At 43.8% G+C, this 21,956-nt stretch overlaps 1 pseudogene; it reads left to right on the plus strand.

The window, feature by feature from the left end:
- The first annotated feature begins 20,334 nt into the window (after window positions 1-20,334).
- Window positions 20,335-21,733, plus strand: LOC116978111 (annotated as a pseudogene).
- The last annotated feature ends 223 nt before the right edge of the window (window positions 21,734-21,956 follow it).

The following is a 21,956-nucleotide window of genomic DNA, read 5'->3' on the forward strand; positions in this document are numbered from 1 at the left end:
CAGAGAGTAATAGAGGATTTCAGAGGTCCGGGGAAAATACAGGAATAGGTAAGTATAAAGTATTAGTATGGAATTCTTAATGTCACGTGCACTGAGGTGCAATTCAAAGCTTTTGTTTGTGTGCGATCCAATTAAATCAGATCTTGCTATACATGAGTACAATCAAGCCATAGTACAGCAGAGAAAAATACCAGAGGACAGAATGTAGTTTACAGCTTCATGCCGTAACAATGCTGGAGGAAAGGTCCAATGTATGCAATAAGGTACATTGGAAGATCGGGTCTAAACCCTAGCTTATGAGTGGACAGTTCAGGGGTCTGATATCAGAGGGCAAGAAGCTGTTCCTGAGTCTGGTGGTACGTGCTTTCAAGGTTTAGCAACTTCTGCCCTGGAGGAGAAGGAAAACGAGGGAAGGACCAAGGTGAAAAAGGTAGTTGATTATAGAAACATGGAAACATAGAAAATAGGTACAGGAGGAGGCCATTCGGCCCTTCGAGCCAGTACCGCCATTCATTGTGATCATGGCTGATCGTCCCCAATCAATAACCCGTGCCTGCCTTCTCCCCATATCCCTTGATTCCACTAGCCCCTAGAGCTCTATCTAACGCTCTCTTAAATCCATCCAGTGACTTGGCCTCCACTGCCCTCTGTGGCAGGGAATTCCATAAATTCTGTTGGCTTCTTTCCCAAGGCAGCATGAAGTGTAGACAGAGTCTGGTCTGTGTGATGAACTGGGCTACATCCAAAACTCTGCATTTTCTGAAGGAGTGAAAAAAAATCTGAGTTTGGGAATTTTTAATGAAAGTAAAAATGTAAAGCTTATTTTACAGCCAGTTTTAAAAATAAAAATTGAGCGTCATTAAACACCTCCATAAATAATATAAAACAAATTTATGTCTGCTTCAGAAGTGTGGAAAACCCCATCTCGACCCAAAACGTCACCCATTTGAAGAAGGGTCTCGACCCGAAACGTCACGCATTCCTTCTCTCCGGAGATGTTGCCTGACCCGCTGAGTTACTCCAGCTTTTTGTGTCTATCTTCACCCAATAGCTGTTAGCTTCATGCAAAAACTTGCACAATTGTGAGAAAGCTGTTTCTGAGACGGGTTTATTTCTTCCAGTCTGACCCACTGAGTTATTCCAGCACTTATTGGGTTTTTAAACTAGCATCTGCATTTCCATGTATCTTGGCTTAGTTTGCATGTTGATTTCCCATTTTGCCTTTCGAACTCAGTCCTCCTGAGCAAGCATTTCATGACCTGAAACTGTTGTGCCAGCAAGATCAACACAGAAATTGCAACAGTCAGTGCTTGGCAGCTCCATGTGCAAAATCACATTTAGTTAGCACCTCAGCTTTCATATTTTGTTAGTGTTCTACTGAGCAAAACATCATCAACGGAGAAAAAAAAGAGAGGAGTGCAGCAAATGTTTAAACCACGTTAGATCCATGGTGGGACCAACAGTTTGATGCTTCCTTCACATCTAAGTCTGCATGGCAAATTTGTTTGGATTTTTATAAATGTCAAGAGTCAAGAGAGTCAAACGTAATTGTCATATGTATCGCAAAAGAAGAATGAAATTCTTACTCGCAGCTGCATTACACTATGAATGCAATAAGCACAGATAATATATAATAAGCTAAGTTCAAAATATTTATAACCACAAAACCTGTAGTCCTTAGTGCAACCAAAGAGTCTAAAATTCTAGTTTTGTGCTCCCAACACATTCCAGCATGTCATAAAAGTGCTCCAGGTTGACCCAAGATTTAATGACAGTGCAGAGGGATGCAGGTGCATGGTTCCTTGAAGGTGGAGTAGCTGGCAGATTGGGTGGTCAAAAAGGCTTTTGGCACATTGGCCTTCATCAGTCAGAGTATTGAGTATGATAGACACAAAAAGCTGGAGTAACTCAGCGGGACAGGCAGCATATCTGGAGAGAAGGAATGGGTGACATTTCGGTTGTTAGGAGGTCATGTTGTAGTTGTATAATGTGTTGGTGAGGCCGCATTGCGATCAGTTATGGGCGCCATGTTATAGGAAAGGTGTTGTCAAGCTGGAAAGGGTGCAGAGAAGATTTAAGAGGATGTTACCAGGACCATAGAGTGAGGTTGAGTGGGCTGGGAGTCCATTCCTGAGAGCTCAGGAGGATGAGGGGATATCTTAAAGAGGTGTATAAGATCATGAGAAAAATAGATCGGGTAAATGCACAGTGTCTCTTGCCCAGAGCAGGTGAATCGAGGACCAGAGAACATTGGATTAAGGTGAAGGGGAAAATATTTAATAGGAACCTGAGGGGGAACTTTTTCACACAAAGGGTGGTGGATGTATGGAACAAGCTGCCAGAGGAGGTATTTGAGGCTGGGACTATCCCAACGTTTAAGAAACAGTTAGACGGGTTCATGGATAGGACAGGTTTGGAGGAATATGGGCCAAACCTGCGCAGGTGGGACTAGCATAGCTGGGACACATTGGCCAGTGTGGGCAAGTTGGGCCAAGGGTCTGTTTGCACACTGTATCACTCACTCTATTACAGTGGAATTTTGTGCTGCTGTCCAGGACCTGTAAGTTCAAAGATGTGTATCAGTTCAATGTCTTCAATGGATTTATTGATTTGACTAGAGGCAATATACAGTATATAAATATTAGACTGTTTACTCATTCTGTTGTGCTGTTGCAATTAAGGATTTCATTGTTCTATCTGGGACATAGGACAATAAAACACTCTTGATTCCCGACCTGCCTATTTGCTAAGTGAGAGCAGGATATCATCACTATTTAAACCCATTAATCTGTCACATGTCCCACCGGCATACCTCCTCTAACCTTCTTATAACCTACACTTTATTTAATGATTTTGGAAACGTCGTCATGAAAAGGAGAAGCACTTCATCTCCGCTCCAGAGACGTTGCAGCCGCAAGGTCTCTATTACAGCCAATAGTTTCAGACAACCAGCCTTTCCTGTTTGTGTCAGTACTGGCCAAGGATGTAAGCACCCATGGTCAGGATCGAACGCAGATCTCTGGCGTTGCAGGGTTGCAACCCTATCTCTGCGCCAATGCGCCTTTCCATGACGTAACTGGGTTAACAGTACTTTATCTAACAATAAATCGACCACGTGTCAGAAAGAGCCGCTGATGCTGGTCTAAATCGAAGATAGACACAAAATGCTGGAGTAAATCAGCGGGACTGGCAGCATCTCTGGAGAGAAGGAATGGGTGACTCTCTCTTTGTGCTTTTCTGTTTCATTTCAATTTCCATTTTCTTTTTTTATGATTGTTCTTTTGTACCACATGTTCATTTCTGATATCTCATTTTTGAAGAAGGTACATCTTGAAACATTTCTGTTCTTCTCTCAGACACTGACAAACTTTATCGATGTTTTCAGCTTCTGTTCTTGTTCATAATCGGGGATGTTGGTTGTTGATAAGTCCACTCCAACAAATGTTTCTTTGGAAAGGCTTCACCCACATACTTACAAGAAAATATTGGAATCCACACTGATAAAAAATATTTATAAACATGTTTGTTGGTGATGTAACCAGTTCACACAATTCATTTAGAAGGCAGATTAAATTCTAGTTAACAATGTAGTTGTCGTTTAACTCCCTACAACACAGCCAAGCTCAGTAGTTTTGTATTGGAGCCGGTTTATTTCAATTTCACAATTGACATGTAACTGGTTTACTGAATTCCATTTTGGCAGGCAAGTGGTACACAGTTATGCTTAAAAAAGGAATAAAACAGGAAAAGTTATAAAGCTAACATCAGATTAGACAATTCCACAGAGAAAAAGGTATTTCACACAATCTCCCATAGGTTCATGCATGAAAGGAAGCCATTTGGCCCATTGGGTCTATTCAGGCTCTTTCAAGAGCAATCCAGCTCGCTCCAGACCCAATGGGCCAAATGGCTGAACTAATTTCTGATAATTATCCAGCTCTTTTTGGACACAACAATTGAATCTGCCTTCACTACTGGCCGGTGCAATACATTACAGACTCCAATCATTCTTTGCATAAAATTGTTCTTCCATACGCCACTTTTGCTTTGCTTTTGTCCAATCCTTTCTATGTTCCGTTGGCTTAGACACAAAAAGCTGTAGTAACTCAGCAGGTCAGGCAGCATCTCTGGAGCAAAGGAATAGTTGATGTTTTTCGTCGAGACCCATCATCAGACTGAGAGTCAGGATTGAAGAAGGGTCTCTACCCGAATTGTCACCTATTCGTTTAACTCTTTTTACCTTCTATTCCTACATCAGTTATGCTTAAAAAAGGAACCAAAAAACAGGAAAAGTTATAAAGCTAACATCAGATTAGACAATTCAACAGAGAAAAAGGTATTTCACATAATCATAAGGTTCACCGGACTGATTCCTGGGATGCCAGGACTTTCATATGAAGAAAGACTGGATAGACTCGGCTTGTACTCGTTAGAATTTAGAAGAGTGAGGGGGGATCTTATAGAAACTTACAAAATTCTTAAGGGGTTGGACAGGCTAGATGCAGGAAGATTGTTCCCGATGTTGTGGAAGTCCAGAACAAGGGGTCACAGTTTAAGGATAAGGGGGAAGTCTTTTAGGACCGAGATGAGAAAATCATTTTTACCACAGAGAGTGGTGAATCTGTGGAATTCTCTGCCACAGAAGGTAGTTGAGGCCAGTTCATTGGCTATATTTAAGAGGGAGTTAGATGTGGCCCTTGTGGCTAAAGGGATCAGGGGGTATGGAGAGAAGGCAGGTACAGGGTACAGGAACGGGATACTGATTTTGGATGATCAGCCATGATCATATTGAATGGCACTGTTGGCTCGAAGGGCCAAATGGCCTACTCCTGCACCTATTTCCATGTTTCGATGTTTCTATATTGCATTTAATACTCATAATCTACATTTGTTAATGAATAACTCACACAATAATGGGTATCTATTGTGGATTGCTGAGCATCATGAGATTCCAATTACAATATCCATTGAATGGATATGATATCCATCTCTTGCCCATAAATGTAAGTAAATCAGTATGTATGATTATGTTATGAAACACACCCTGACAATGGTAACAGATTGGATAAGTCCTGCAAACAGTTCCATAAAAATGTCAAGGTGCACCTGGTAAAAAATGAAAACAAGTGGGAGATCTTCGGTTTCCTCACACACTCCAAAGACGTATGGGGTACGTAGGTTAATTGGATTGGTGTATGTGTAAAATTGTCCCTAGTAGTAGGATAGTGTTAATCTGCGGGAATCGCTGGTCAGTGCGGACTCGGTGGGCCGAAGGGCCTGTTTCCGCGCTGTATCTCTAAACTAAACTAAACTAAGTGTTAACTTGCTGGGAAGTGGATTAAGATCCACATGCAATGGATGCAAATAACGACCAATTGGTGGAAATGTAAGGACTAGTTTTGCCAAGAGATATTGTTCCTAATTTGTCACTATGTCAGTTACTGAATATTAACTTCCTTATGCAAACACGGCAGCAGATTGAAGAACTCCAGGGAAAGGTTAAAAACAAATCCCAAGAACAAGCAGAATAGGAACACAGAAAGACTGAAAATAAAAGATTAGAAAATGTTGGGTTTCCTTTTTAAAGCATCAAATGTGCCATGGAATATTATAATATCTGTGCTAATGTACAGTCCACTATGGACAGTTACATTTTCAGAAGACTGGATAGATATCTTGACATTTGGGCTATCATTGATTCCCCGTTTGAACCTTCGCTCGGCAGAGTTAAGAGTTAATACTTACAAGTTCAGAATTGTTCACAATTGGGTGGAATGTATATGGTCTTTTACGAGTGCAATGCTCACGGGCCAAATGATTGTTTATCCTTCAGTGGGTTGAGTTTTTATGTAATATGTCAAAACTAAAACTAAATAAATTGGGGGGTTTTCTGAGTTAAACACACGGTGGGTGGCATTGTAGAATTGCTGTCTTACAGCGCTATAGACCCAGGGTTGATCCTGACTATAGGGGCTGTCTGTACAGAGTTTGCACTTTCTCCCTGTGACTGCTTGGGTTTTTCCAGATGCTCTGGTTTCCTCCCACATTCCAAAGATGTGCATGTTTGTAGGTTACTTGGCTTCTGGAAATTGTCCCTAGGGTGTAGGATAGAACTAGTATATGGGGATCACTGGCTGGCATGGATGTTGTATCTCTAAACTAAACTAAACTAAATAAAAATATTAGAAGTACTGGTTAACCTCAAAGAAATGGATGACCAATTATGCATGTATAATCATAATAACTGTTCCTCTAAGGTAGCACCTATGAGAGTAAAGTGGGTCAAATTCAACCTCGGCAGAGACAGAAGAATCACATCACAGCCCTTGCTTCTAGGTGTCCTTTCCTCAACAAAATTATATACTCACCCACCAACAAAATTGAGTTTTACCAAATGACAAACAAGGGGAAAATACAAATGTGCATCTCAAGGAGAAACGGAGTTACAGCTGATGCAATCTATAAAATATCTATATTACTAAAAGTCTGAATTTGAGTACTTCCTGTTGTTCTGTATATTGATTTTAGAAAAAACGATGCCACTTATGGCTGTGATTTTTGGCCATTTTACTCAGAGTCCCCCTCCGCTGCGCAGGACAAGAGGATTTTTCCAATCGATGAAAAATAAAAGAGTTATTAGTGTTTAAAAAATGCTGAGATTCTCTCTCCTAAAGGCCACGCCCCTTCAGAGGGACTATAAAACCCGGAAGTGTGGAGGTGCCTCAGTTCGCTGCAAGATGGAGCAGTGAGAGGTCACAATTCTCAGTCTGAGCTGTGAATAACACCGAATACATGTCTACTTAACTGTGAGTGGTTTTACTGCCCAGTCAGTGCCCTTAATGTGGTTTGAAAATGTAGTTTGAAAATGCAAAAGTGTGTTTTGGTTTGAAAGTGCTAAAGCAAGCTATGTTGCCTTTGGTTTTGAAAGTGCTAAAGCGAGCTGCCTTGCCTTTGGTTTTGAAAGTGCTAAAGCGAGCGGCCTTGCCTTTGGTTTTGAAAGTGCTAAAGCAAGCTAATGGGCCTTTGGTTTTGAAAGAGCTAAAGCGTGCTGCCTTGCCTTTGGTTTTGAAAATGCTAAAGCGAGCTGCCTTGCCTTTGGTTTTGAAAGTGCTAAAGCAAGCTGCCTTGCCAAATTAGAGCTGCCTTGCCTAATTAGAGCTGCCTTGCCTTCTATATAATTAAAAGTCTAATCTTAACCACTTCCTGTTTGCGCTTTATATTTATTTTAGAAAAAACGCTAACACGTACGGCTGTGATTTTTGGCCATCTTACTCAGAGTCCCCCTCCGCTCATCAGGTGCCGAGGATTTTTCCCATCGATGAAAAATAAAAGAGTTATTAGTGTTTAAAAAATGTTGAGATTCTCTCTCCTGTCATGAAGGCCACTCCCTTCTGGTGGGAGGGGGGAGGGACTATAAAACCCGGAAGTGTGGGCGTGGCTCAGTCTCTGCAAGATGGGGCAGGGAAAGGTCACGACCCGCTGTCTTTAGTGGCCTTGCAACCTGCTTGAAATGGTATGACACTGCACTTGAATTTGGTGCCCTTGCACCCTGCTTGAAATGGAATTTCAAGGAATAGCTGTGAGTCAACTGCGAGCCCACCAGCCGTGAGTGACTGAGGCTTGAGTGACTGAGTCCCCAACCCATGAATCCATTCGACCCACAATGTCCATACCAGCCCTCTGGAAACCAGTCCCTTCAGCGCACAACACCCATACTAGCGCTCCAGAAAGACCCCCCCCCCCCCACTGGCCACCAATATTGGAATTGGTGGAGAGGTGGAATATTGCGTTGGGGGACCACACCTCCCGTGTGATGCTGGGACCCAACGGGTCCCACTTAGTCCAGTATTTCCTAAAAATGTACTGCTTACTGCCAAAAAGAGTTGGGAAAGTCAAATCAACCACAGTGAATTAAAGGGTGATATCATTTCCTTTTTATGAATGGGGCAGGGAGGAGATCAAAGGCAGAAGGAAATAAAGAGGTAATTAGATGATTGCATCATTTTAGGTTTCAAATGCCAGTAGGTACAGTATCTAAGGATACAATGAGTGTAGGAGGGAAGAATCTTTTTGGTTTGCTTTATCTGAAGAATCCGGTGATTAAACAGAGTCACCATTTCACCAGCATGCGGATATGAGAGAGAAGGTGGAGTAATCAGATAGTGCGTATGAATGAGGGCAGACAAAAGATGAAATTTGAAAGGAAAACTGCTCAAAGTTACATTGAGGCAATACATTTAGATTACCGGATAATAATGAAAGCAGCAAGTGGAGAAAGCGAATGAATGGATCAAAGAACAATTATTTCCCGAGTTCCCATCAATGTGATCAGATGACTGAACCTCAGATCATATTCAGGTAATGAATTTCCGGACCGCATATGGTACAGATGACAGGAAACCCATGAAAGGAAAGCTGCCCAATAACACACAGAACAATGGGAAAACATAAAAATTGAAAACATAAAAATGGGGCGGCACAGTGGCACAACAGTAGAGTTGCTGCCTTAAAGCAGCAGAGACTAGGATTCGATTCTGACTATGGCTGCTGTTTGTACGGAGTTTGTATGTGACAATAAATGAACCTTGAACCTTTGAACTTTTGCTCTTCCTGTGGCCACGCGAGTTTTCCCCAGATGCTCCCGTTTCCTCCCCCACTCCAAACATGTACAGATTTGTCAGTTAATTGACTTCAGTTTTTCCTTTGAATAAGCTAGAAATATTTTCCAACAGTCTATTGGGTTATGGTCTTCATTACATTTACTGCCGCCAAATCTGATCATAGTGCTACTATGTTTGAAGGGGACAAGGATGAAACAAGGAAAGTGAAAGAGTGAGAGTGGGTGCTATGTGAGTGCAGTGAAAATAACCCAGGAGCAGTGAAAATCTAACTACAAAACTGGAGACAAACAAAGAAGATGGAATGGTAAAGCGCAAGAACAAGCCTCATCGGTCCACAATGTCTATGCTAAACATCATACCTAGGCTAACTCTTATCTGTCTGCAGATAATCCATATTCCTCCATTCCCTGCATATCCATATGTCAATTCTAAAGTCTCTTAAATTGTCACTATTACACCTCACCATCCACCATGTCAAAATAAAGTTGCCCCACGCATCTCCTTTAAACTTTGCCCATCACTTTAAACCTATGCCCTCTAGTATTTGATGTTTCAATCCTGAGAAAAATGTTCTATCTATTCCATCTATGCCTCTCATAATTTTATATAGTTACTGATGGGACGACAGATGGCACAATGGGCTAAGTGTTCGGCTGGCAACCGGAAGGTAGCTGGTTCGAATCCCGCTTGGAGTGCATACTATCGTTGTGTCCTTGGGCAAGACACTTCACCCACCTTTGCCTGTGTGTGTCCTTGGGCAAGACACTTCACCCACCTTTGCCTGTGTGTGTGGATGTAATTATGTGAAGCACTTTGGGGTCAATGCAAGTTGACTAAAAATGTGCTATATAAATAAAGAAATTTAATTTAATTTAATTTAATTTACTAGACCAAGGAGGACCTGTGTGTGTGTGTGTGTGTGTGGGGTGGGTGGGGGGGGGGGGGGGGGGGGGGGGGGGGGGCTGCAGCGTCTCACACACACATACACACTAACCAGCACCTCTGCTGTCCCAGAGAAAATAATCCAAGTCTGTCCTATCTTTTCCTGCAACTAATACCTCCTAATCCAGGCATCATTCTGGTAGACCTCTTTTGCAGTCTATTCAAAGCCTCCACATCATTTCTGTAATGGGGTGACCAGAATGGCATATAACTACTAGCTCAATTTTAGGGAATACAATAATGGCTAAGGAGAAGTTATTTCCTGATTGTCATCAATTTTCTACAGGTTTCAGTGAGCTGGAAAATTCCTAATGTAACTCACTATTCAGGAAGGAAGAGAGAAAATAGCTTCTGGTATAAATTTATGGGAAAGCACCGGGAATTATTGTTCAGTCAGTAGCTGCTGGGGACAGAAAAACTCAAAATATTTACACAGAGGAAAAGCAGTTTTAAGAAAGAGAAGTTCTGTTTAACAGATCTAGTGAGAATATAGATATGAGAGTAGACCATGGAATGTACTTTTTTTATCTGGAAAAGGCATTCAGTATGATTCAATACTAAAGTTTGCAGCTTTTGGACAGCTTGAATCTTTGGAATTCTTTGCACCATAAGGCTGCTGATGTCTGTTGATGAAAATAAATGCTTGAGCCAAAGGATGAAAGGTCCGCATATCATTCCTGTGCATCCACGTAAATATTTCAACGAAAATAAATATTTTAATAAACCGACAGGGCCAATGTTAGTCGCTTTATAGCATCACAAGGAAATAAACTAAAAGGAACTGCAGATGCTGGTTTAAGCCAAAGATAGGCACAAAAAGCTGGAGTACCTCAGCAGGACAGGCAGCATCTCTGGATAGCAGGAATGGGTGACGTTTCGGGTCGAGACCCTTCTTCAAACTATAAGCCTGTGCATTGATACTACAGCGAGTCAGTCTATGGTTATCAGGAATACCGCAACTGGTTTTGTTGAGGCAGAATAAAAGGGTTGACTCCGGGGTTGCATGGGAGGCAGATGGTCCAGTTGGTTCTTAGAGTCATTAACACATTTCACTCTGAACTTCAGTTTCATTATTCTGAAAATAGAAAAAGAGTAAAGATTATGAGTGAGATAGAACCACTACAGTAGTTATATTTGGGGAAAGATAGTATCACTGCAGTAGATCTATCCTGCACACTGTGAATTGTCCCTTGTGCGGGTGATCACTGGTCGATGCCACCTCAGAGTTTCTGGCTGCATTTCTAATCTAAACTAAGTTACTATGGTGTGAAAACACCATTTGCTCAATCTACCTAGTGAACATTCTGTGAAACAATGAATTCGGTCTACAACAGATTCAGTCTACTATAACTGAAATATGGTATAAAAAGATCTGTTAAAACGAGGGTTTACTATATTTGAAAAATCAACCTGATATGGGTAATATTTCTTGCTTTATGGTAGTTTATATCTAATGGGCTGAAGAATAGTGCAGTTGTCATTAATGTCAAGAGAGTCAACAATCAGAAGTGTTTCATTGACACATATTCCAGATAGAACAATGAAATTCTTACTTGCAGCAGCACAATAGAATATATAAACATAGTACTCTGTAAACAATATAATAAACAGAAATAAAGTGTGACAATATATATATATATATTGTTTACAGAGTACTATATATATATATATATAGTTAGGAGCTCATTTTGAGGTTGGATTGTTTAATAGCCTGATGGCTGTAGGGAAGAAGCAGTTCTTGAATTTGAACGTTATCGTTTTCAGGCTCCTATATCTTCTTGCCGATGGCAGGGGTGAAATGAGAGTGTGGCCTCTGATGATGCTGGCTGCCTTTTTGAGGAAGCCATTCCTGTAAATCCTATCGATGGTGGGGAGATCAGTACCTGTGATGGACTGGACAGTGTTCCCCACTTTTTGCAGACTTCTTCGCTCCTGGGCGTTCAAGTTGCCGAACAAGGCCATGATGCAACCAGTCAATATGCTCACTATTGTACACCTGTAGAAGTTTAAGAGAGTCCTCTTGGAAATACCAACATGTAGCAGGCAAATGCAAAGGGACCTCATTTTGGTTGTTGATATATCTCCAGCTACTCAACATAGCTATTCAACAGGGTGGTACGGTTGCGCAGTGGTGGAGTCGTTGCCATTCCAGCGCTAGAGATCCAGGTTTGATCCCGGCCGGCTCTCCGGCGCTATCCCATCCCCACCTGAGTGTTCCCCCCCCCCCCCCACTCCCGGGGGCGGCCAGAGAGGTCGGGAGTCTGACTGGAGCGGTACCCCCAGGCCCACAGCCAGCGCAGAGAAGCAGCGCTAAACCCAGCTCAACTCTGCCTGTCCCGCCAGGTGAACCTGCCTGGGCTTGCGGGAAATATGGCCAGCGCGGAGTAGCAGCGCTAGTATCCCGTCAGTCCATACAGGGCTGTAGATTAACCCGGCGAGAAAGGCAGAGTTGAGCTGCATTTAGCGCTTGATTGAGCCTCCGAAGCCTCGCGCATGTGTGTGTGAGTGTGCGCATGCGCGCGCGGCCGCCAACAAATTGTGTGTGTCCCTGTCCCCTGGTCCCCTCCATATTTTGTTAGCGAGTTCCGCGCCTGCCAATCTGTATCTCTAAACTAAGCTAAACTAAACTAACGGCCCTGATAGGTCATCTGTAACCAAGCGTACATTTGGACCCTCCAGGTGGTTTCAGAAATCACAATAAATTACAATTGAAATGTCAACTTACCAGGGCAGCCTCTCGTCAGGATCAGAACAATCTTGCCTGGGGTACAATGAAATATTTTCGCTGACGACGATTTGCCTATAACAGCATCATTGGCATTAACATCAAAAAGCCACTCCTCTTCTCGGAACTTCCACAAGGCCATTGAGAAATAACATTAAAATAATGGATTGTGCATATGTGGTGCTGTATCATTTTACAGTAAAAGTGCCCTCAAAGGGGAGCAGTTGGATAATGTAGTTCCCTTTGTTAGCTTGATAAACATAGCTTCCATTGTGCGACCGTGAGCAAACAAAATTAACAGCTCATTTGTTTTTTCTTGGTGGGGCAAGTTGATGAGAAAGTTGCCAAGATATAGAAAGAACTACTAACATTTCCCACTTTCAACATTAATAAAGCCTCTCAGGTTGCACTGTAAAAAAGTTTCAGTTTTTAATAGTTTAAAATATTTTAGGAAATTCGATCATAAATGTTCATTATTAGACTTTGCAGCTTATCAGCTTGGATCATTAAATCTAAATTAGGATTTTAATTTGCATTCTCAGAGGCACGATTCTTCCACGGAATGGGAGCGTGTTTATTGCTAGATTTTATCTCTATGCTGCTAGACTTTGCACTTCTTGATGTGCAGGTCTTGAATGTGTTAGTCAAGGGTCAAGAATGTTTCATCCCCATTTGTACGGTGGACAGAACAATGAAAATGTTAGTTGCTGCAGCATTGCATGCCCATGGACAAAAAAGCATGACAAATAAATATACATTAATTAATAATACACTAATACAATAAATTAATAATTAGTAGCAGAAGGTAACCAGACCGGAATAGTGCAGAAATGAAGTAAATAGTGGATCCAAAGTCTATACTAAAGCACTGCTGAGGTTGAGTTGTAACTGGTTTAGTGTGGTTAAAGAGCCTGCAGGCTTCTGGGAAAAACCTGTTCATGAACCTGGAAGTTGTGGTTTTCGCACTTCTGTAGCTTCTTCCTGATGGGTGGCAAGATCAGGATGGTGTGAGTCTTTCACAATATTAGCTGTGTTTTTGAGGCAGTGTTACCTGAAGATCCTTTCCATGGTGGGGAGGCCAATACTCATGATGGACCATGCAATGTCTCTGACTTTCTCCAGCATTCTTAGTTCTGGGGCATTCGAGTTATCAAGTCAGGCCGTGATACGATTAGTTAGTATGCTCTCTAATGTGCACGTAAGTAGTTCGATAGAGCAAGGTTACTCAGATCCTCACTAAGGCAGGAATTGATGTGTGTCTTAAAGGAAAAGTTACCCAATTCATTAAGGTTATTAGCTTGGACGATAAATTAAACCAGGCAGAATTAAAATGTAGCTTGAGGAACAGCTACACTGCATTGCCATTAGCTTATATTAAACTTTTGGTTGCAGAGAGATCCCTTGTGTTGCATTCTAATGGGCACAGTCCACATCGTGGAAGAGGAACACTGAACAAGAATTAGGCTATTTAGTCCTGCAACTTTATTGGGCTATTCAATGAACAATTCTCTCTGCTCCAATATGCGGTTTGTATCTCCTTTAAGAAGATCATACCATCCCTGTCCTAAAGTAAAACAAGCTCATGTGCCTAAGGACCAGCGTCCAGTGGCTCTGACATTCACCATCATGAAGTGCTTCGAAAGGCTGGTTATGGTGCACATTAATTCCAGCCTTCCAGACAGCTTTGATCCACTGCTATTTGCCTATCATTGCTACAGGCCCACGGCAAATGCCATCTCCCTGGCCCAACATTCATCCCTGGTGCATTTGGATGACGATACCAACGTCAGAACCATATTTATTAATTATAGCTCTTCCTTCAAAACCATAATTCCAACCAAACCCATCTCCAAACACGTGGGCCTAGAAGTCAGCACCTCCCTCTGGAACTGGATCCTTGACTTCCTGACCCATAGACTGCAATCAGTAAGGAGAAGCAACAAAATATCTTCCCTGTTAATTCTCCACTAGTGCCCCGGCAAGGATGCATTCTCATCCCCTAATTATACTCCCTATACACTCATGAGAGCGTGGCCAAATTCTGCTCTAACTCCGTTATTGCCTGTACGGAGTTTGTACGTCTCCCTGTGACCTGCGTGGGTTTTCGCTAGGATCTTCGGTTTCTTCCCACACTCCAAAGACGTACAAGTTTGTAGGTTAATTGACTTGGTATGAATGTAAATTGTCCCTAGGATAGTGTTAGAATGTGGGGATCGCTGGTCGATGTGGACTCGGTGGGCCGAAGGGCCTGTTTCTGCGCTGTACCTCTAAACTAAACTAAAACTAAAAGTGAAGATGATCGGGAGCTTCAGGCCTACACGTCATGAACAGAACACTACATTTCCACTCTTACACTCTCAAAGTCTTGTTCTTTTTTCTAATTTTGTTTTGCACTAATGTATTTTTTGCACAGTCTTTCTATTAGAAATATTATGTTTAATTAATGTATAATTTGAGGTTTTTATCTGCACTTTCTCAGTGTCTATAGCACTATATTCTGCACTCTGTTCCCTTTCTCCTTTCACCCAGTCTCTTGACCTCATGTATGTTTGATTATATTCATGATCTGCCTGGATATCATGCATAACAATGTATTTGACTGTGTTGGATCAAGAGCGGAACTTGCTATGAAAACATGCAGGGGACCGGGGGAAACAATTTTTTGGCGGCCACCCGTGCATGCGCACACTCACACACACACACACACACACACACACACACACACACACGCGCGCGAGGCTTCATAGGCTCAATCCAGCGCTAAACGCAGCTCAACTCTGCCTGCCTCACCGGGTTAACTTCAGCCCTGTCTAGACTGACGGGATACCAGTGCTGCTTCTCCGCGCTGGCCATGTTTCCCGCAAGTCCAGGAAGGGCTGTAGGCTCACCTGGCGGGACAGGCAGAGTTGAGTTGGGTTTAGCGCTGCTTCTCTGCGCTGGCTGTGGGCCTGGGGGCACCGCGCCCGTCTGACTCCCGACTAAAGATCCTATAGCGGAGGATCTTTGCTGCCAACCTCTCTGGCCACCCTGGGGGGGGGCACTCGGGACAGCGCCGGAGACCCGGCCGGGATCGATCCTGGCTGCGGATGAAGCGCAGGTCTGTGCCACGTCTTCCTCCTCCAATCACCGCACTCTATCCTCAGTCCCACCCCCCCCACCCCCACTCCTCCCTCCTCCAATCATCGCGCTGAATCATCATGTCCCGCCCCATTGCCTGCTGACCGACGTCTCTCTCGTCCAATCGGTGCCCTCGATCATGTCCCACCTCCACTGTCTCGCGGCAAGCAGAGATTTCACCGGGTTTTCAAATCCGGATTACAAAAACTTGGGGGGGATGTCCCCCACCTCTCAAAACATGGGAGGGGGACGTGTCCCCTCTGCCCCCCCCCCCCCCAGGTTTTCCGCCCCTGGTTGGAAGGATCTGCAGATACTGGTTTAAACTGAAGATAGACTCAAAAAGCTGAGTAACTCAGCGGGTCAGACAGCATCTCTGAAGAAAAAGAATAGTTGATTTTTCGGGTCGAGACCCTTTCTTCGGAAGGAACTGAAGATGGGTCTTGACCCGAAATGTCATGTATTCCTTTCCTCAAGAGACACTGTCTGACCTGCTGAGTTACTCCAGCTTTTTGTGTCTAACTAAAGTTTTTGTGTGTACCTCAGTAGAAGTGAAAATAATAAACAAATACCAATACCTTATATTTGTGATCTAGATATAAAAAAGGTGATTTAATTTGTGGTTTGATTATTTTTTCTGTGTGCCCATGATCTACCTACATACATTACACATATATTGTACAAGACAGTGAAAATAATATTGCCATACAGAGTAGTCGGCAAGAGGTGACGTGCCTCAATGACTATCGACCAGTGACACTAACGCTGGTGGTGATGAAGTGCTTTGAGAGGTTGATTATGGAGCAAATCAACTCCTACCTCGACAAAAACCTGGACCCACTGCAGTTCGCGTACCGCCAGAACAGATCAACGGTGGATGCGATCTCGCTGGCCCTCCACTCCGCACAGGACCACTTGGACAACAAAAACTCATATGTCAGGCTGTTATTCATTGATTACAGCTCGGCATTTAACACAATCATCTCCTCCAAACTGGTTACCAAACTCGCAGAACTGGGTCTCTGCGCATCCCTCTGCAACTGGATCCTCGACTTCCTCGTCCACAGACCACAGTCTGTTCGTATTGGTGGAAATGTGTCAGCCTCGATAACAATCAGCATGGGAGCACCTCAAGGCTGCGTGCTCAGCCCCCTGCTGTACTCACTCTATACCCATGACTGCGTAGCGAACCACAGTGCGAACTCCATCATCCAGTTCGCTGATGACACCACCATCGTGGGGCGTATCACTGATGGGGATGAGTCAGAATATAGAAGAGAGATCGAGCAACTGTCCATATGGTGCCAGCGCAATAACCTGGCCCTCAACACCAGCAAAACCAAGGAACTGATTGTGGACTTTGGAAGGAGTAGGAGGGGGACCCACAGCCCCATTCATATCAACGGGTCGATGGTTGAAAGGGTCAAGAGCTTCAAATTCCTGGGCGTGCACATCTCTGAAGATCTTTCCTGGTCCGAGAACACTAATGCAATCATCAAAAAAGCACATCAGCGCCTCTACTTCCTGAGAAGATTACGGAGAGTCGGATTGTCAAGGATGACTCTCTCTAACTTCTACAGGTACACAGTCGAGAGCATGCTGACCAGTTGCATCGTGGCTTGGTTCCGCAATTTGAGCGCCCTGGAGAGGAAAAGACTACAAAAAGTAGTAAACACTGCCCAGTCCATCATCGGCTCTGACCTTCCTTCCATCGAGGGGATTTATCGCAGTCGCTGCCTCAAAAAGGCTAGCAGTATCATCAAAGACCCACACCATCCTGGCCACACACTCATCTCCCTGCTACCTTCAGGTAGAAGGTACAGGAGCCTGAAGACTGCAACAACCAGGTTCAGGAATAGCTACTTCCCCTCAGCCATCAGGCTATTAAACCTGGCTCGGACAAAACTCTGATTATTAACAACCACTTTCTGTTATTTGCACTTTATTTGCAGTTTATTTATTCATGTGTGTATATATTTATATCATGGTATATGGACACATTTATCTGTACTGTAGTAAATGCCTTACTATTTTTCAGTGTGCTTAAGCAAAGCAAGAATTTCATTGTCCTATACAGGGACACATGACAATAAACTCACTTGAACTTGAACTTGGTTCCCGTTGCTGTGGTAGGATTAGTGTTGCCAAATATTGTCGTACGATTAGCGTTGTTCCTGAACAACTTCAGGCTTCTGTACATTCTGACCAGTGATAGCAGCAAGAAGAGGGTATGGCCCGGATGTGGGCGATCCTTGATGGTAGATGCTGCCTTCTTGAGGCAGTGCCTCTTGTAGATTTTTTCGGTGGTGGGAGGGTGCAAAAGGCATAAGGCTGTGTCCACTACTCTCTACAGCCTCTTGCATTCTTGTGGTAAGGAATTACCGCATCAGGCCATGATGCAACAAGCCAGGATACCTTCTGCAGCACATATGGAGAAGTTCATTAGAGTAATCGATCAAATGCCAAATTTCCCTGGGGATTGGGGATGCTGACGTGCGTTCTTTGTGGTTACATCTATGTACTGGGCTAAGGACATGTCATCTGAGGTGTTAACTTCCACAAATTTGAAGCTGCTAACACTCTCCACTGCCGACTCAGCAATGGAAACTGACACGTGGTCTCCCCACTTCCTGTTCCTGAAGTCAGCAATTATTTTCTTGGTTTTATTGACATTGAGCGAGAGGTTGTTGTTGCAGCTCATTGGAGAACGTCTAATGCCCATTGGAAGACAGGACAAGATGCCGTATGTTATAGCTTAGGGCAGTTGTGAATAACAGTGCCCCCTAGTGCCCATGAAACAGGCACTCCTCACGTAGAAATTTCTGAACAAGGTAAAGATTCAGAGTCTGAAGAAGGTGTCTCGACCCGAAACGTCACCTATTCCTTCTCTCCAGAGATGCTGCCTGCCCCGCTGAGTTACTCCAGCTTTTTTTTTTCCAAGGGTCACAGTTTAAGGATAAGGGGGAAATCCTTTAGGACTGAGATGAGAAAAATATTTTTCACACAGAGAGTGGTGAATCTCTGGAATTCTCTGCCACCGAGGGTAGTTGAGGCCAGTTCATTGGCTATATTTAAGAGGGAGTTAGATGTGGCCCTTGTGGCTAAAGGGATCAGGGGGTACGGAGAGAAGGCAGGTACAGGATACTGAGTTGGATGATCAGCCATGATCATATTGAATGGCAGTGCAGGCTCGAAGGGCCGAATGGCCTACTTTCTATGTTTCTATGTTTTGTGTCTATCTTAATGATTCAGAGCACCCGTATAAAGAGCTTTAGCTTTCTCCTGTAATTCTTGGGAGTTCCAAAAAATGTTGAAAGCTGCATTTTTAGGAAACTGTGACCTCAAAGGTTAACCTCAAGCCACACTTTCTTTGAAGCCTAGAGACACACAAGAAAAGAAATGCTAGAATTGATTGAGTTCCCAGCAAGTTTATTTTGGTCTATTTGAAACATATGTTACCTTATTGCAAAATAAAGTGGCCGGTACAAGTCAGGACAGAACATATCTCAGAAAAATGAACATAAAGGAAGCCATCTTCAAAAACTACACATGACAAAGCAAGCTACCATGTGTGGGATTGTCACAGACACTAATTTGCTGTCAAAGAAAACATTCTGGTGTTCTCAGGGATCAGGGATAATCAGCATGGTTTTGTACATTGGATTGTGAATGGTCTCGTGAATTTGATTGAGTTTTTTGAAGTTTAGTTTAGTTTAGTAGTTTAGAGATACAGCTCGGAGACAGCCCCTTCGGCCCACGGAGTCCGCATCGACCAGCAATTCCCACACATTAACACTATCCTACACACACTAGGGACAATTTTGGGGACACTAGGTGTGATGTTTGGTGGACTGTGTGGGGTGGGAGGACCCGTTGCTCCTCCCGTGCAGCAGGTGGCGCTGCACAGGACAAAGGGAGATGTTTTGTATATAGTTTATCCTGTCAGCAGACAGTATGCGGGCAGCCATTGTGACTAGTCTTGCTGCCAGCATTGAGTGAAACATTAAAGACTTCTGTTGTAAACTAAAGACCCTCAAGTTTTGTGAAGACCAAGAAAACGAACACAAAAGTGGAGTCAGGAGTGGGTTTCTTCGGATTGCGTCCAAAGACCCAGATAAGAGCCTATTTTTTGTTTCAAAAATAAAACGGAACTCAAACTAACGTCTCGGCAATTCGATCGTTTCGATTCCGAGCGAGAAAGGTGGTCGTCGTATTTAATTTTGAAAGTATGGCAATTACGACTGACCAGAGAAAGAAGGCTCTCTTGTGTTCGTCGATGTCACCAGAAACTTTTGCACTGCTTCAAAATTTACTTACAGGAGAAGTAACTGAAGTTTCATATGCTGAAGGGATAATTTCGATGCATTTCGAAGAAAGTCGACATTTCCTCGCAACTCGCTTTGATTTCTACCAGACGGTGCAACAGGAAGGGCAGTCGATCATCGAATTTCTTGCCGAACTTTGCACCAAGGCAAAGGCATGTGATTTTAAAGCTCAATGCTGCGAAAAGTGCCAAGACAATGCGTTGCGGGATAGACTGGTCATGAGCTGCAGGCACGCATTCATCCAGCAGGCGATTCTCAAGGAATCAGACGCATCATTGAAGAATGTGCTGCAGTGTGCTAAGATGGCCGAGCTGCTGAATAAAGATATGCACAAAATGGCCAGCGAGCGTCGAAGCTCCCTCAGTAGGTGCATACAGTTCATCAGCTAGTGTCGCTAGTGGGTCAGGACATCTGGGAGAGGATCGGATCGCCGAAACTGAAACCGGCCAACATCCGCCTTTTTGGTTACGGATGACAGCCCATTCCCACGAAAGGCAAATGCACTGTCGCCGTTTCCTGTAATGGTCTGACACAGATGTTGCCGCTGATCGTCGTTGGTAAAGAAGGTACATCCCTGTGCGCCATCGACTGGATCCCTGCTTTCAAGCTTGACATGAACTCCTTGATCTACGATGGATCAACTATGGCATTGTCATCTACCCTGGATTGCAACATGGTCAGCAAGTGCGAGAACAACCTGCAGAAGGTTCTTGACCAGTTTCCGGCCGTTTTCACACCTGGACTCGAACATTGCACAAAGATGAAGGCACTGTAGTGGCAGATTTTTCAAATCTTTCAGGAAATTAACTCCCTAGCCACTAATTGGGTGAGACGGGATAAGGGGAATATCTTCGGTACGCATGCAAGCTGCCTCAGAGACCTTCAGAGCTTCTCCTTTCATAAAGCTTCAGCACACAGTCTTTTAATGAATATTTTCTTTATTGTAGATATAAAACAGTAAGATACATCCAAGGTTTTTCCGACTTGTTCCGGCAATCTTCTTCGAACTCCAGCTCATTACTTCAGATACTAGAAAACTCCTCGTGTCTCCATGCTTCACATGATCTTGACATGTGGCTCGACATGCTCGACATGTGGCTTGACATGCTCGACATGTGGCTTGACATGTGGCTTGACATGTGGCTTGACATGGTCGAAGGATTAACCTTCTCCCTCTTCACTCCAAAACGAATCTAACCAACTAAACTACCACGCAAGCAGTTAAGCTGCATAAACACGCCCAAAGACACGTCATAAATCCCACCCACATTATAACGGGCAGTCTAAAATTTAAAGGAACATGCTATCCACAATGACATGCAAAACAGGCCAAATGGCCACTACAGGCACGGCTCATACTCAAAGGCGATGCCGTCCCTAAGTTCTTCAAACCAAGACCAGTTCTGTTCAGTTGGATGGACGCTGTTGACAAGGAACTTGTCTTGAAGAAATGGGAATTATCACCCATGTGGACCATTCCGACTGGGCCACACCACAGTTGTCGTTCAGTAGCCTTGCGGCAAGGTGCGCATCTGTGGCGACAACAAAGTGACCGTAAACCCTCAATTACACATTGATCAACACCCCATACCAAGAGTGGACGAGCTGTTCGTCAAGCTGCAAGGAGGACAGCACTTCTCGAAATTGGACATGTCTGACATGTATCTCCAAGTGGAACTGGACGACGAGACAAAAAACCTGCTCGTGATCAACACACACAAGGGACTGTTCCGATACAACCGATTGCCATTTGGACTAGCACCAGCGCCGGCCATCTTCCAGAAACTGGTCGACAATCTGGTTGCCGGGATTCCGTACGTAGCCGCCTACCTGGATGACATAATTGTCACCGGAGGACAGAGGAAGAACACCTGCAGAACCTAAAACAGGTCCTCACGGCACTGAACAACTACAGCATGAAGTTGCGCATGGACAAGTGCGCATTTTTCCGACAACAGGTCACGTATCTCGGACATGTGATCTCGGCAAGTGGTCTGAAGCCATAAAAAAAAAAGAGTGGTCGCCATTGTGAAATTGCCGACGCCCGAAAATGTGAAGCAGCTTGAAAGCTTCATGGGCAAGGTTAACAACTGTGGCAAGTTCATACCGGCACTTCCGACTTTGTGTGCACCATTGAACAACCTGCGAAAAACAGGAGGTCGAATGGCACTGGTCCAAAGAGTGTGACCATGCATTCACCAGGTTGAAGGAGATGCTCGACCAGAAGAC

Source organism: Amblyraja radiata, chromosome 10, assembly GCF_010909765.2.
Source record: "Amblyraja radiata isolate CabotCenter1 chromosome 10, sAmbRad1.1.pri, whole genome shotgun sequence".
NCBI lineage: Eukaryota > Metazoa > Chordata > Chondrichthyes > Rajiformes > Rajidae > Amblyraja > Amblyraja radiata.